A 14,346-nucleotide genomic window follows, 5' to 3' on the forward strand; every position below is an offset into this window, starting at 1 on the left:
GCCTCCTTGACCTGTGTGGAGCTGGCCCATGCGCAGTGCTGATGTGCGCAAGGAGTGCCATGCCACGCAGGGGTGTCCCCCGTGTAGGGGAGCCCCACGCGCAAGGAATGCGCCCCAAGGATAGCCCCAAGGATAGACACAACAAGATGATGCAACAAAATGAAACACAGATTCCTGGTGCCCCTGATAAGGATAGAAGTGGTCACAGAAGAACACACAGTGAATGGACACAGAGAGCAGACAAGTGGGGTGGGGGGAGGTGAAGGGGAGAGAAATAAATAAATCTTAAAAAACAAGACTGGAACAGACGTTTTTCTAAAGAAGGAATACAAATGGTGAATAAACACATGAAAAAATATTCAACATCACTAGCTATTAGGGAAATGCAAGTCAAAGTTACAATGAGATACCATTTCATACTTACTGGAATGTCCACTATTAAACAGAAAACTACAAGAACTAAACAGGATGTGAAGTAGTGGGAGCACTTATACACTGTTGGTGGCAATGTAGAATGGTATAGCTACTGTTCTGTTTGGCTCTTAAGGAAGTTGGATATAGATCTGCCATAACCTGCAGTACCATTAGTAGGTATATACCCAGGATAACTGTGAGCAGTGACATGAACAGACATCTGCACACTGATGTTCATAGCAGCATTATTCACAGTTGCTAAAGAATGGAAACAACCCAAGTATCTATGAACTGACAAATGGATAATCAAGCTATGGTATATACATATGATGAAATGTTATTCAGCTCTAAGAAGAAATGAAGTCACAAAGAATAGGGCAACATGGATAAATCTGGAGGGCCTTATGTTGAGTAAAGCAATCCATAATCAAAAGGCCAAATACTATGTGAGTTTGCTGTTATGAACTAAATAGATAATGAGCAATTCATTGAGTTAATAGTTGAATATAAGTCACTAAAAAGTAGCATTTAGTTAGAAAATGGAAAACTTGGGTTTTGTCTGTGCAGAATGGTACAAAAGCTTGTTTGTGAAAGTTTGGAAATAGTGGAAGCACATTATAGGTCTGGCAATTAGTAGCATCAATATATGGGTATGATTATTGAAAGGGAAAGACTAAGGACATGTATATCACTAGAAAGAAAGCTAAAAAATGAAACATAGGACTATATAGCATAGTGAAGCTCTTGTGAAAAATGAGTATGGCTAATAGTGCACATGTAAATGTTTTTCTCAAAAACAGAACAAATATACATTAATGTTACAAGAGGTTAATATTAGGGGATATTTGGGCAAAAATAGAAGCAAAACAAACTGGAGGGTAGTGTATAGAAATATCTTCCATTAAAAGAAATTATAAAGTACTACATATCATATCGTTTGACTCCATCTGTACAAAATATAAGTGCAAATAAATCAGAGAGACAGAAATAGATTAGAATTATGTATGGCAGGGGAAGGATAGAGAGATTGAGAGGTAACTACTTAGGTGTAGGGTTTTTTTTTTTAGTTTTTTATTTTTCTTTTTTATTTCTTTTTTTAAAAATTTTCTTGAGTAATGAAAATGCCCTAATATTAACTGAAGTGATGAATGCACAACTCTTGGTTATAACAAATGTCCCTGATTATTCACTAGATGAGTTGTTTGGTATAGGAATACATTTCAATAAAATCGATTTTAAAATTTAAAAAATATATACTTTCATTGATTATAAAAAAATATACCACACCAAAGCATGATGTTAAAGAGGGTCATATTTGAGAATCCCATATTTTATGCATGACTGTTCCCTAAATTCACAGCTGTTCTAATAAATAATATGATAAATTTATTTTAAAATGTTAAATGGAATAAAATGAGGGAGACTTAAAGACACATTCCCATATAAATAAAAGCTGAGGCAATTTGTTTCCACTATACCTGCTCTACAAGAAATGCTTTAAAAAGTTCTTCACATTGAATGTAAAGGACAGTAGGTAATAAATTGCCCTTGCGTGAAGAAATATCTCCAGTAAAGGAAATGTGAATAAATACAAATGCTCTCAATATTGTTTTTATTGAGATTTTTCTTCCACTTTTCATACTATAGTATCTAATATGTAAGTGTGTGAAAAGTAATGGTAAGTAAATGGTTTTGGACTAATACTATATAAATAGGTAGTTTGTGATAATATCTTTGTAATGGCGGAGGTTGGAAGGTATAGGAACAGTGCATGTATATGATACTGAATTTAAGTTGATACAAAAACAAATGAGATTGTTAAGAGATTTAGGATGTTTAAGTTCCATTGTAACCAGAAAGAAAACAGTGGAAAAATATGCAGAGAAAGAAATGAGAAAGTTTTCTAAAGCATGCACTATGTAAATGGGCAGAGGACTTGAATAGACATTTATTGAAGTAGGATGTACACATGGCCGATGAGCACATGAAAAGATGCTCATTATCATTGGATTTCGGGGAGATATAAGTCAAAGTCACAGTGAGATACCACTTGAAACCCACTAGAATGACTATTACTTTTTAAAAAGGAAAGTAACGTGCTGGTGAGAATACAGAGAAATGGGAATTTTAGTACATTTTTGTATGGAATGTGACATGATGCAGCTGCTGTATAAAACATTTTAGCTGCTCCCAAAAAGTTGGATATGGAAATACTATTTGCCATAGCAATTCCAATTCTAGTCGAATACCAAAAGAATTGAAAACAGGGACCCAGACATATTTATATCCAACGTTAATAGCAGCATTTTCACCATGATCAGGGTTGAAGGCAATCCAAAGATCCGCAGCAAATGAATGGATAAACAGAATGTGGTGTGTACACACAGTGGAATATTCTGTTAGAGAGGAGTGAGGTCATGATGCATGCAAAGACACAGAGGGACAGATACCATAGGATTTCATTTGTGTGAAGTTAGCTGGAGTGTGCCAATTCATTGAAACTGAAAGAGTACAGGTTGCAGGGGAAAGAGAAGAGAGAGGAGGGAGTTTGTGCATGATGGTGCAAGGTGTCTCTTTGAGGTGATGGGAAAGTTTTGGTAATGGATGGTGGTGAGGGAAACAGCATTGTGAGTATGCTTAATCCCAATAAGTTGTATGTTTTAGAATGGTTGAGATGTGAAAGCTCATCTTGCATATATGTTACAATTAAAAATAAAAGAGGGACAGGAAAGAGAGAAAAGAGACAAAAATGACTAAAGACAATACTTAGTCACGGATTAGATCTAACAGTGGGGGAGAAAATGCCCAAAAGGACATTATTGAGACATAGGAAAAAAATTGGAGTATAGACTAACTTTATATTAAGTTTCCTGAGCCAGATAACTGCACTTAAGGTGATTATATAAGTGAATATTCTTGTTAACGAATGTCTTGGATATATTAAGTGTTCAAGGAGGTTGATATATGTAACATTCTCTCAAATGTTTAGAAAATAGAAAGATGAGAGGAAGAAGAAGAGGGGGTAGGGGAGGGAAGGGAGAAACACTGACATAGCAAAAATCATGATAAGTTGGTGGACCTGTTTATCTGGTGGATGGTAGGTTAGAGTTCTCTGTATGGTTCTACCCCACCCCGAAATGGCTCCTTCATCTGTCTGCTCATCTTCTTTAAGGGGCACCAGGAACCATACCTGGAACCTCCCATGTGGGAGGCGGGTACCCAACTGCTTGACCTACATCTGCTTCCCTGTATAGGTTTGAATTATTTTTGTAGCTGTCCTCTAAGTTTAAAATTATTTAGAAGTAAAAAGGTTTTAAGAATACTTTTGAACTCTTATTTACACCTGCTGTCCTCTCATCTCCTTTTCAATGCAAATTGAGACCAGAGTCCATTCATTAACATTCCTCCTCACCCTATTCCATTTTCACCCTTTACCAGCTGGGATTTAGTCCAGTTAATTCTTGGGCATCATCCTAGGGAACAATGCTAATATTCTTATCATAATAAAAATTTCCAGAGATTTTTATCAGTCTTCATCTAATTTCAATCTCAGCAGAATTTGATTAGTTCCTGCTTATAAAGCCCTCTTTTTCCCTAATTTTTACTGGTATCACAGGTAAGTTCCCAAAAAGCAGATCTGAGATGCCCATATATTGTGCAAGATACTCATTTTCAGGTGATCTTGGGATCAACATTCAAAGGAGAAGAGAGAAAGCAGTGTCAGAGGGACCAGTCAAGCCTCAGTTCAGCCAGCCGCAGGAGGCTGTGGCTCTAGCATGGTCCTCCATTGAGCCAGAGTGGTCTGTTCTGTACACCCCAACCTCCATTAGTCACTGGTGTTGGCCACTCTGGGGATGATGTGACTGTATGGCATGCGGATCTCTGCAACTGAGGCAATCCCCTAATGTGCTGAACAAATGAAAGCTCCCTGTTAACAGCACTCCAAGAATATGGGTAAGAAGTTCTCCTAAGGGTGACCTAGGAGTTGCAACTCCATGCCCATCCAGTTCAGCTCCTGTCTCACTTGCATTTCTCTTTATACCTTCATGGAGCAGCTCCCCCCAGGATTTTGGCCTCTTTTTTTCAAGAATTTTAAAAAGAAGCTAATTGACACCTTACAGCCACCACCACTGCAGGTGATTATGGGACCACAAACATATTCATCATCCCCCTCTTCATCCATTTTAGGGTTCCCTCCCTCCAGCTTTAACCTCTGCTAGTTTCAGGGCCTACTAGTGGCAGATCATCAGCTCAGGGGAGGTCTGATGTGCTGGTCACAGTGCCCTTATAAGGTAGAGATTGCTATTATTGTCACTTGACTAACACAATCCAGCAGGGAAGTAGGCTCAAGTAAATAATGTGGGTGCCAAATATTTTCTCCCTGACCTCTCTTATGTAACAGCACTCCCATTTCCTCCTGATGATCAAGATCAGTGATTCTTGCCATGATGGGGCCCCTCTTCTTGTCTGTCAGGCCCTTAACAAAAACTGAACATGTGCCCAGGTGGTAACCAGAGTAAATAGTTCAGTGGCACGATTCTTTGGACCATTTTAGTTCAAATATATTTTAGAAGCAGTTTGTCAACTTTGTCAGAAAATTCAGTGTGGATTTTGAGTGGAATTTCATTATATTAATTTGATAACTCACATATTAATATATTGAATCATTATTCATGTTTGTAGAAGTATGTAAATTTCTAAATTTATTGCTCATATTTGGGATGTGAGGGAAACACTAAATGACATCTCTCTACCCCCCATTCTTTTTTTTTTAAAGATTTATTTATTTATTTAATTCCCCCCCCTCCCCCGGTTGTCTGTTCTCTGTGTCTATTTGCTGCGTCTTGTTTCTTTGTCCGCTTCTATTGTCTCTACCCCATTCTTCAGGGTGTAAATACTGGCATATATAAAGAGTAGAATGTATATGAAAATTAAACTTTCTGTTTTTGCTGATAAAGCACAAGTGGATCACAAGGTTTGGGTTTATCTCATCACATCAGACACTCTTGGGGGAAAATATGGACATAATAGATGGTGAAATATGTTTGAATATGTGAAAAAGAGAAATGGAAATAGTTTAAGATTCTTTTGGAAAAGTTAGATCATAAATGTTAGATTAAAAAAGTGAACAAATTACAAAATAATGCCCAAAAAATCAGTGTACAAGCAAGAAATTTGTACCCAACCAAACTTAGGAATAGATAATATTCACATGGTGATGCAAACGATGAATGAACTTAACTAAATTTGTGATATAACTACTTTCAAAATATTGGAGCTGTCAGAATCACTGTGGGAGTGCCAAAAGGTTATGTTGAATATTCATTAGGAAATATAAAATAAAAAAATGGATGCACATGTTGACAACTTGGAGATATGCAGAAAAAGACTTAAAATATTTAGAAACATTTAATGTGGGAAACAGGGCTGAATATGTGGGAAAAGAGAATAGATTCTTGTTTGTCACCCTAAAATTGGCTGTATTATTCGTACTTTAAACTATGAGTACTTATATTTTGAACTTAAATGCAAAGCAGGGGAAGGACTTTGGGATCCTGAGAACCTACCTCCGATCTCAGAGTACCTAAATTATTATAGTGCAGTGAAAATCCCTAAGTTTATCTTTCTTTAAAATGTCATTTTCTCTTTTCATCAGAGATTCGTTTTGGTATGAATCAGATGAGGCAGTGCCAGTATTCCTTTTGTTAGTCCCAGGTTTTATGAAAGGTATGACATGAAAGGCTGAAGTAAATTGTGGTCCAGTGCTGGGAGTTCTTCAATGTATGTACAAATCCCCTGAAATCTTGTTATAATACAGATCCTGATTCCATAGGTCTAGAATGGGGCCTTTGATTCTGCTTTTCTGTGACGTTCCTAGACGTGCTAATGCTGCAAATCCTCCTGCCACACACTGTGAGTACCAAGGTCCTGTTTTGGCTGTCAGGTTCCTTAGGGAAGTTCTCAAAGTTTGAAGCCTATTGGAATCATACCTGGGTTTTTCAAACTCTGAACACCCAGACTACACCCAGAAACTGTTACATCAGGTTCTCTGATAAGACCCAGAGTTTGTTAAAGCCGCCAAAAGATTTCAGTGTGCAGAGGCTACTGTGCTCCATTCCCTTAGAATATGTGATACAATATGGAAAAAAATCTACCTTAAAAATGCAGATAGCTATAAATACAATTGCTTATTTTTTTAATAAAAGGAAATTTATTTGCTTATATATCAGCATAAGCTTATATAATTAACAATGTTTTGTAATGATATTTGCTCCCATATCAGTTTTTAAAAATCCACTAAAATTAGGGAATTTCTGTAATTGAAACCCTTGAACTGCACTCAAATATAAATTCAAATTCTTAGTAAGGAAACAGTAAAGCTATGTCGTGTACTGTGGTAGGCACTTAAATTTTAGAGTTTCCCCTGCAAAGGCACAGTTATAAAATAGGCTTCCAATTTTATCATAGGAGAGTTAGTCTAACATGTCCTAGAGAGTGCAATGTTGCATCTGCCCTATTGCTTCCCTTCTCCATCCTCCTTCTCAGTAAGCTGTTCATTTTTGCCACATTTATGTCCATCAGAAAACTTATTTCTTCATCGTCCCTTCATTTTGATTTATTTATTTTTAAGTAGAGAATGTGTAGTTTTGCAGAAAAACCATATAAAAAACACAGCATTCCCATATACTTCCCTATTGACACATTGTTGTTATATTTTTTACAATTGATGAAAAAATAGTAAAATAGTGCATTTTCCATTAGATATCTTTTCCCATATAGTACCCTATTATTAACACCTTGTATTAGTGTCATATATTTGTTGTAATTCATGAAAGAACTTTCTTCTACTTGTACTATTAACCACATACATCATCTACAACAGGATTTGCTGTGTTATATAGTCCCATATTTTAGCTTCTAATTTTCGTTATTGTAACAGTCATGACCCAAAACTTCCCCTTTCAACCAATTTCACAAACATAATTCAGCACTAATTACACTCACAATAATGCGCTACCATCTCTGCTATCCATTTCCAAACCTTTACAACAACTTAAACAGAAATTCTATACAAATTAAGCATGCAGTCCCAATTCTCTACCCTCAATCTATGCCCTGATAACCTGTATTCTAGATTTCTATCTCTATGAATTATAATTGATTAATATCAGTGAGATCACACATATTTGTCCTGTGTCTAATGTCCTTTAGGTTTATGCATGTTGCTGCATGCATTAGGACTTCATTCCTTTAAAAAGCTGAATAATATTCCATTATATATATATATGAATACACTTTATTTGTCCATTCATTGGTTGGTGGACACTTGTATTGCTCCCATCTTTGGAGAATTGTGACTGTTGCCACTCTAAACATTGGTGTGCAAATATCTGTTCAAGCCCCTGATTTCCATCCATTTTTCCTCTCACCTTTCCTTGAGGGAATTCTAGTTCTTTGTGCATATCAATGTAGCATATCTGATTCTGTCATATCTCATAAATACTGAATATTTCCTGTTCCAGAGAATGAGCTGGAAAACGAATCAGTCTTTTAAGTTATCCTTTTCAATGACTTTATCTCTTTGCTTTCCAACATTTTATGGGGCTTTTAACTTTTTCATTATCTTATAAATTCAGGTAAGGTAAACAGGATGTGTCCAAGGAATGAAACCCTAAATAGGTTCAGTATCTGTGCAATCAGGGTTTGTTCCCTGGAATGTATCACTCATTATATTTACTAAATATTTTTCCTATACAAAGGAAATATAAATAGAGGTTTTATTTTCACAGACAAAGAAGCGTACCAGTTCACAACTTTGGGAGAAGAGCAAAGTGTTGCTTCTCTGTGGAACTTGCCTCGGAATTGAGTTTACCTCAATGTCTGCTCTTATTTTGGGATCCTTGGGAATTCTCCACTCATTGAGATATGAGCTGGCATTACCTCATTACCATTTTATAAAAACTGTTAATTTCTATACATTGTTTCTATCAAAATAGTATCCTAAATTACTTAAATTTTGTTGGGATGTGACTTTTTACTTGTCCAGTTACATCAGCTCTTGCCACTTGAAGCAGCACTTTTCAAAGAGCAACAATTAATGGGTTTATCCTCATCTCCCGCTCCTTAATGCAATCTGACATGATTTGTACAGTCTGCATTTAAATACATTACTGTTGCAAGGCTGCTTACCTCCATCTCTATCCACTGATGCCTCTTCATCCTACAAGATTCTTCAACAAAATTCCCTGATTTCTTCCTTCTAGAACCCATCTCTATCCTAGTCTTCTATGTCACAATAGCTCTTGGATTTTTTTTTTCACACTTCCTACATATTTGCAAGCTATTTTTGAAACAGTAAAAGATGGAACTTCTCAGAACTCAGTTTCAGCCATGCCTTTTCTTCTACCTTTCTCCCTAGGCATTATCTTCCATTCCTTTGCCCTCATTTATCATCTTTATGTTTATTCTACTTAAACTCTCCAGTCCAAATCTCATACCCAAATTCTAGATTGGAACATAAAATCTACTGTGAAATTCTCAAAGTTATTTCATTAGTAACTTAGAAGTACTTATCACCTTTTTTAAAAACTTTTTTTAAACAGTCTTTTTTAAAATTTTTAAATTATTTTTCACTTATTTATTTATTTCTCTCCCCTTCCCCCCTGCCCCAGTTGTCTGTTCTTTGTGTCCATTTACTGCATGTTCTTCTTTGTCTGCTTCTGTTGTTGTCAGCGGCATGGGAATCTGTGTTTCTTTTTTTTTGTATGTCATCTTGTGTCAACTCTCCATGTGTGCGGTGCCATTCTTGGGCAGGCTGCACTTTCACGCTGGGCGGTTATCCTTATGGGGCACACTTCCTTGCGCGTGGGGATCCCCTACATGCCCGCATCAGTACTGTGCATGGGCCAGCTCCACACGGGTCAAGGAGGCCCGAGGTTTGAACTGCGGACCTCCCATGTGGTAGACGGATGCCCTATCCACTGGGCCAAGTCCGCTTCCCTTGCCTTTTGAATATATTGCTTTTCTTTAATAATCCAAACCTCATTGAATTAACTTGCCTGTCACCCAGTGACTCAGCAAAGTAACTTTGGAGCAGTTCTTCATGCAAAATATTGGTATTTCTAAAAGATTTTTCCATCTTCAATATGAAATATATCTGGGTTATGTGTACAGTCACCTTGAATGTTTTTCTTTAAATTCTCTCTTATAAATAGCTCAAAGTCCATAGGGCCAGACTCTGGTTTATTTGCTAGAATGACTCCATACCCTTGGACAGACCTAGCTCAGAGTTGACCTCCTACATAAACACATTTGTGAAAAAAAGAGATTATCATATGTGTCAGATATATTGTAGGGTAACTAGGCTGAAAACACATAGGAATATAAAATAAAACAAAATGGAGTAATCAATATCTAAAATATATGCTACTAAATTAATAAAGAATGTAACTTTTATAATTGTTACCATAAGCACAGCTATTTCCAATTGGAAAGCGCACCTAATCTGGTGCCACAAAGGAGAAACATGTTTCTTAATGAGAAGGTGGTATATTTTAAGTGCAAAAGCAAAGAATTGGGGAAATCTTCCCCAAAACAGTTCAAAGTGAGAATGAGAGCAGGAGTTTTTATAGGCAAAAAGTAAAGGGGATAGTTGAGAAAAAAAACAAGTAAAAGAAATAAGTAATGCTTACAGTAGTCTTATGAGAAAGGTATGTTCAGTTTCTCAGTCCTGCATTGTCTAAAGCACATTAAACGTGTTCTGGGTTTCACCGGCTAATAAACCACAGTTTAGATAGTGCTTGTGCAAGGTCTTCATGACTCCTTTCTCAGCTGACCACTCAAGGGTTTCAAGCGTTTTTCCCCTCTGAAGAAAGCTTCAGATTTACTGGATCATAAGGTGGCTTCTAATACCATTCTGTCTGATTTTACTTTGAGACGTTATCTTCTGTAAGCAAAACTGAGATGGTCTGGGTAATATCATTTAGGGATCTAAAATTGCCTAGGTTACAATTTTAAAATTAGACTGATAGAAAGCCAGCTCAATTACTGTCTTAAAATTTTCAAAGCCACTTTAGTGAAGACATTTTTAGTAAGCACATTTTCCAGCTATCATAATTTCAGAAGGATGAATTAAAAATGAAAAAGGATGTAATATTTATTGGAAATGAATGTCTGTACCTAAAGTTAAAATGCATTGTTTGATTTTGCTAAAGAAATAATTTATTCTGTGTCTCAAGATACGTATGAAGTCTTTTATAATTTTATTTTTTTAAACTATATTTGAAGACTATATTATAGGAAAATCAGTAATGATACTAGATCATTTATTCTGGGACCTCTGATATTTTGAACCTTATAGGGTTTTACAGTTCTAAGAACTTCAACTAGATATGACATGAAGAAACCTAAAATAGATGGTCTTTTCCTTGCTCTGTAGTAAAATAAACATATGCTAGCATAAAAATAATTTTTCTTGAATATATTTTTCAGGCCAAGTGTTTCTCCTTATATAGAGTCACACAGATGCCTACAGCCTAAGAGAATATTGGTAGATTACAAGTCCTCTTTGAAATAATGATTAGTAGGAATATTCTTGCTATAGATGATCTTAAGTACTACTTAGCACAACCCAAATCCATAAAACTGTGAGACCTCTTGGAAAAGGCAGGGAGGTTGATTTTTAGACTTTTAGAAGGAATTGAATGACACAATATGTTTTCCATAATTGCATCTACATGATTTACCTAACTCAAGGTAAATGATTGTGTTAAAGAAGGCATGCCTGGCTTATTTTTTTGAGAGAAGGTCTGAACTCCAGAGGGTAAAAGCATCGTCCTTAATCTTTTTGATTCCTTGTAATTTCAGTCCATTTGGTTTCTGGTGAGTAAGGGAGAGAATTTTAACCAGGCAGAAGAGTACTTATTTATTTTGTACATTTTTTTTTTTTTTAACCAGAAGGTATTTAATTTGCAGGCATTTGGATCCAGGCCATCTGAGGTCAGGTTAAATTATTGTAGAATATAGAAAATTCTCTAGATTTATAATTCTTCCAGAATTTTCAAAGGGAAACTCACCTAATATAACCACTCAGGGAATAATTTTACTCACTTCAACCACTAGGAGAGACAGATAAGTGAACACACAAATGAACAAATGTGTAATGAAAACTTTTATGAGTGACCTGAAGGAATTTTAGTACTGTAATAAAGGGTACAGGGATAGGAAGATTATCATAGGCTGGGGTTAAGTGATGGGACCTTTGAGGAAATGACAAAACAGACACTTAGGAAACATGAGTATGCTGTGAGAAACTGAGCAGATTGTGGTGGAAATGAAGGATGATTATAGTGGTGAGTGCTAAAATATTAGCTGTCTTAAAAAGCATTTGTGTGCTTCTGAGCAGTGATTTCAAGATCAATCCTGGGATACCTGCTGGAGTCATTCCTGAAATTTACTTAAATTGACATCTAGGTTAATCAGTTAATAACCTCTAGGTGAGCTGAAATTTTTAGATTACTGGGGTGGGAGGGTGCAGGTGATGTCTTCAATTATGTTTGATATATATATATTTATTTCTCTCCCCTTCCCCCCACCTCCTGTTGTCTGCCCTCTGTGTCCATTTGCTGTATGTTCTTCTGTGTCCTCTTGCATTCTTGTCAGTGGCACTGGGAATCTGTGTCTCTTTTTGTTGCATTGTCTTGCTGTGTCAACTCTCCGTGTGTGTGGCACCACTCCTGGGCAGGCTGTGCTTGTTTCATGCAGGGCAGCTCTCCTTGCAGGGCGCACTCCTTGTGCATGGGGCTCCCCTACATGGGGGACATGCCTGCATGGCATGGCACTTGTTGCACGTGTCAGCACTGCGTGTGGGTCAGCTGACCACATGGGTCAGAACTCTGGACCTTCTGTATGGTAGGTGGACGCTCTATCAGTTGAGCCAAATCCACTTCCCATATTTGATATTTTTGCCTCTAAGAAAATGGAGATATACACTGTCACTTTAGAGATGACAGCAGAGAAAATTGAAGCAAGTGAATAAATGCTTGAGATTGTCATGACTTTTTAAAGGTGGATGAAAAGAGGAGCTAGAACTGAGTCTTTATATTTTCTATTAGTATTGTTTTCCAAGTATCCTGCTGAAATCAAGAGGAGGAAGTGGCTAGAATAGCTTGAAAACAGGAGACTGAGATGCCAGAGAACTCTATTAAAAAGAAAGTTCTTGAAAGGAAGTTGCAGCCTAATCCTTCTTTGGTCCCAACTTATAGACGGAGGCACACACATTGAATTTATTTATGGAGAGTTCATTGGTAGCATGTTTATTTAAGAGGAAGTTATTAGTGACAAGAGGAAGTCATTTGAGGTAGAGTGAGGAAAGGGTAAAAGTGCTCATGTAGTTTGATTGTGAAAGGAGAAATAGGAGATCAGACACAAGGGAGGAAATAGGTACAGGGGACTGTTTTTTCATAATTGAAGAGATAATGAGGCTAAGTGATGTGCATATTGAATATGATGATAGAGAAGTTTCTGGTAAAGATTTCAATTTTAATCAATAATATGTAGTATTAGTTTGCGAAAGGGCTGCCAATGCAAAGTTCCAGAAATCTGTTGGCTTTTATAAAGGTTATTTATTTGAGGTAAAAGCTTACAGCCTGAAAGCAATCAAAAGTCTGACTCAGGGTGCCATAATAGATACATTCTCACCATAGTCAGCTGCCATGAGTTGAAGCAAGATGGCAGGCAATTTCTGGGAGATTTCAGCCTTTGCCTATGGGCTTCCTTGTTCAGGTTCAGCTGCTCCACTTCTCCCTGATTTCAGCTTCAGGCTGACATAGGGCCTGACTCTTAAGACTTCCTATATCAGTCTTGGCTCTCTTCCCCAAATCAGCTGTAAGCTATCATGCAAAATGGTTCCTCTCTCCCTGAGGATTTACCTGTTTGAACCTTGTCCTTTCTGTCACATGTCAGAAACAGAAATGACAGAATAATCCCTGTGTGTTTATGTGAGTGTCCATTTATATCAGACCCAGCAAGGGGGGAGGGGCTCAACCTGATCAGGATTTACTGACATAGTCAAATTTAAAAAGCCCTAAAAGCAATTTAACAGGTAATCTAATCAAAGGTCCCTCAACTGGATTTAATACATTCAAAGGGTATTACACCGAGGAACAGATTAGTTTACAAACAATATTTCTCTTTTGGGGATTCATAAATCTTAAACTGCCACATACGGTTTCTGAAGAAACAGGAATTGCAAGACTTCAGTTGGAGACATTCAAATCAATCATGGGCACCATGACCTTTCAATGTGAGAGAAGGAATAGCTAATGGGTATGAATGTAGGAATATTGTTGAGATTATGGTGCTAAACTGAGGTGATTTGTCATATTACATCATTTATCTGATTATTATGAGGTAATCATCTCTGAAAATAATGTGAAAAAGAGAATATGTGAGATTCAAAGTTATGGGACTTAATGTGTTCATGAAATGTAGAAGAATGATTCAATTATCAAGACATAGTAGGTTTAGCAAATAATATTTGAAAGTACTATGACTCTGTTTTTAGACCTGAAGCGATAGCTTAGTAATGTGCTGTGTCAGATGCAGTAATGAACAAGACAGTTAATTAGAGTCACCTCCGATGGGGACAGATGTGGTAAATACTCAGATGATTATGACAGATGTGGTAAATACAGGAATAACAGAAATGTATCCCTTAAGGAAAAGGTGTGGCATGTAACCCTTAAGGGATTTGAGGTTGTGAGACAGGAAAAAATATTCAAACTCTATCTGTGCCTTTTCCTAGCTGTGTAATTTTCTTATATTACTAAAGCTTTCTATCTTCTATTGATATTCATTTGTTAAATGGGCAAATTAGCCTTCATTAGCAGGGTTAATCTGAGGATGAAATTTTAAAATATGTGCATTTCCAAG

The 14,346-nt window shown here is 36.7% G+C and overlaps 1 protein-coding gene across 2 annotated transcripts in view; it reads left to right on the top strand.

Moving 5' to 3' along the window:
• LOC111761507 (zinc finger protein 596-like) overlaps positions 1-14,346 on the top strand; it is a 49,147-nt gene that overhangs the window by 21,041 nt on the left and 13,760 nt on the right. Inside the window, exon 2 of one of the 2 annotated variants that reach the window (XM_058296726.2) lies at positions 6,248-6,327. The exons of the other annotated variant lie outside the window; for it this stretch is intronic. The gene's annotated coding sequence lies outside the window, so the exon portion shown is untranslated. The remainder of the gene's footprint in view (positions 1-6,247; positions 6,328-14,346) is intronic. 2 annotated transcript variants of the gene reach the window in all.

The sequence above is a fragment of the Dasypus novemcinctus genome, chromosome 5 (assembly GCF_030445035.2).
Source record: "Dasypus novemcinctus isolate mDasNov1 chromosome 5, mDasNov1.1.hap2, whole genome shotgun sequence".
Classification (NCBI taxonomy): domain Eukaryota; kingdom Metazoa; phylum Chordata; class Mammalia; order Cingulata; family Dasypodidae; genus Dasypus; species Dasypus novemcinctus.